Source organism: Sciurus vulgaris, assembly GCF_902686455.1.
Source record: "Sciurus vulgaris genome assembly, chromosome: 4".
NCBI lineage: Eukaryota > Metazoa > Chordata > Mammalia > Rodentia > Sciuridae > Sciurus > Sciurus vulgaris.
The window spans coordinates 89,025,863-89,028,619 of NC_136464.1; the positions used below are offsets into that span (position 1 = coordinate 89,025,863).

At 41.7% G+C, this 2,757-nt stretch overlaps 1 pseudogene across 1 annotated transcript; it reads right to left on the reverse strand.

Annotated features, from left to right (window-relative positions):
• Positions 1–398: 398 nt before the first annotated feature.
• LOC306660008 (ribonucleoside-diphosphate reductase subunit M2-like) lies at positions 399–1,963 on the reverse strand (annotated as a pseudogene). Its single transcript has one exon. The product of its transcript is annotated as a ribonucleoside-diphosphate reductase subunit M2-like (transcript).
• Positions 1,964–2,757: the final 794 nt, after the last annotated feature.

Genomic DNA, 2,757 nt, shown 5'->3' on the forward strand with positions numbered 1-2,757 from the left:
GGACCCCCGTCCCATCCGGGATGCCCCCCCAGGGGGTGAGAGTCACCCGGCTGCTTTGAGTTGGTCCCAGGCGTCTCAATATCTCCTCTTTTGAATCCTGAGTCCTGGAGCAACATGAAATGCAGCCACCCTCTAGGCCGCCATCTTGAAAACCCCCAGGGCATGACTTTGGAGTATATATTTTATACCTAGAGAGTGGAGTCTCTTGCTATCTCTCTGCTTCCCTCTGACACACTCTTCTGTCTTGATGTTCAGCCTCACCTCGATCCCCATGGAATGGAGTCTGCCTTCTATGGGCTAAGATCTCTGAAACAGTGAGCCCTAAATAAACCTTTCCTCCTTTAAAATTGTTCTGGTCAGAGCATTTAGTTACAACAGTAAAATAGCTGACTAAAACAGTGAAGCTACACAGTTTTTTAGATATAATTAATCAATGTTATGGACTATGCTTTAGCTGGTTGATTCATTTTAGCTGATTTCTTTTGGTGGGGGATGATAAGGGAGAAAAAATTTCAGCAAAATAAGAGCACATTTTCTGTTCATTTAGAAGTCAGCATCGAAGGTAAAAAGAATTCCTTGTTGGATTTGCTATCTCTCCCATCCTCTGATACTCACATACTTTTTTCTCAAAGAAGTTAGTCGTCCCTTTCAGTGAAATATTCTCTATAAAGTCAAATGTCTTTTCTCCTCTGAAAACCTTGCTAAAGCCCAGCTCCAGCATAAGCCTGTCTGCCACAAATTCAATGTATTGCTTCATCAAATTGCAGTTCATCCCAATTCACTTCACAGGAAAGGCCTCCATGAGGAACTCCTGTCTTAGCCTGACAGCACTGATAATTACTTCTTTTATTCTCTGCTCCAGTGGTTTGTGTAGCAGATGTTTGAACATCAGGCAAAGTCACAATGTAAACCCTCATCTCTGCTAATAAGTTCATTGGAAACTGTGAGGCTAGACATCATTCATCTTTTCTTGAACCAGAATATTGACACAAAAGAATAATAAAAGAAGTTTCCTTCCACAGAGGCAGAGGCTACAACATGTTCTCCATGGGTAGCCTCTTTGTTCCCCAATCCAATCGAAGGCCCAATCTGCTTTCTTCTTCACAAAATGCATGAAAGGCATCATTTCAGTGGCACTGAAGAGAAATTCCCTTTCTTTGGAATCTTTAATATAAGTGTCAATAAGGGAGACCATACATTTCAGAATGTGTGTTTTCCATGGCAATTTGGAAGTCATAGGAACAGTGGTCTTCTGTAATTTGAACTTCTTGGCTTGATCATTCCACCAAATTTTCATTTACTATGCCATCACTTGCTGCAAAGAAATCCAGAACATGTGATATAAAATACTATTCCTCAGTCATCAGAGCTTCCTAGTGCTGAATATCCTTGGAAAGATCCACCTCCTTGGCTGTCTGAAAGGAAGCCTCAACTTTCTTATACATCTGCCAAATATCATGGTATCCCATAGGAAAGATGACAAAACAGTGGGGCTTCTTTCTTAGTCACCACTGTTCATCCCCCATGCTGGGGGCAGGTATGTTAGTTTGTAGCTGCATGGGCTCCTGGAAGATCCTCTTTGAAGTCTTGCTGTCCAGGATGCAGGTCCTGCTGAGAGCTGTTCTCCTTATCTACCAGGCTAAGCCCCTTCAATGATGAGAGCTGCAGCTACTGCTGGTCTGCAGTGGTGCTGAGTGGGGCGTAGATGGAGAGCATGGTGGAGGCAGTGGCAGACATGGAGATGACAGTGAATGTAGTGGCTAAGTAGGACCTGGAGCACTCAACATCTACAGTGTTAATTGTCACAATAAATAGAAATGATGAGATCAGTCATTGCCCATCATAAAACAATGTTTACAAAAGGGTTTACAATTTCGAATAGTGAACAGGGAAAGTACAGAAGTGATGCAGGATGTAATGATTATGAGGGAGGAGGAGAGAAAATAGAAGTAAAAAATTAAAGGAAGAATGAAAGAAAGAACAGTAGAGATTGACTCTTAGCAGAAGAAAAGAGAAAGAATCAAGGGACATGGTTAAGAGAAAAAAAAATGTATAATAAAAATTTTAAAAAGAATACAAAACAATACTGAAAGATATCAATCAAACATCCTAGACCTTAAAATACTGAATCATGAAAAATGCTAGAAATGAGATAAAAGAAACAAATATGAATATGTATGTGAATAAACCATTCAGGTTACAGTTAAGCAGAGAAAAGAAAAAAAATAAAAATTAAGAGGAAAGGAAAAGAGCTCAGTGAAAAGTTAAAGAGTTGTTTCTGTTGAAATTCAAAATATTCACAGCTTCTCTCCTTAGCTGTGCTAGGTGAACTGGAGTGTGAGATCTGCTTCATCCTCAGGGTGGGGTCACTGGAGTGTTCTGTGAGAGAAAATCCTGTGGGTGGAGCTCCTGGAGGCAGGATTTAGGCTTAGGTAGGCTCTGGGTTCTTTGTTGAAGGCTATTAGTCTGAAGATTAAATCAGCGCACTCTAGGCCTTAGCAGTTGCTGGTCCACATTAGGAAACTGTGCACTCTAGGGATATATCCCCTTGGTTCCACTTGTGCAGCGGAAGAGCCAATTTTTGGTCCTCTCTGTCACCATAGACCCAGTGTTTCCTGGTCTCTGGGCTTCAATCTCTTTATCTCAGTCACTCCTGTCCCCACCCTTTCAAATCCTGGCATGGTTTTCTCTCCCAGCTGGTCATTCAAGTGAATGGACTCTGGAGGTGCAGGGGGAGAGCTAGGTGAGTTTCCATGA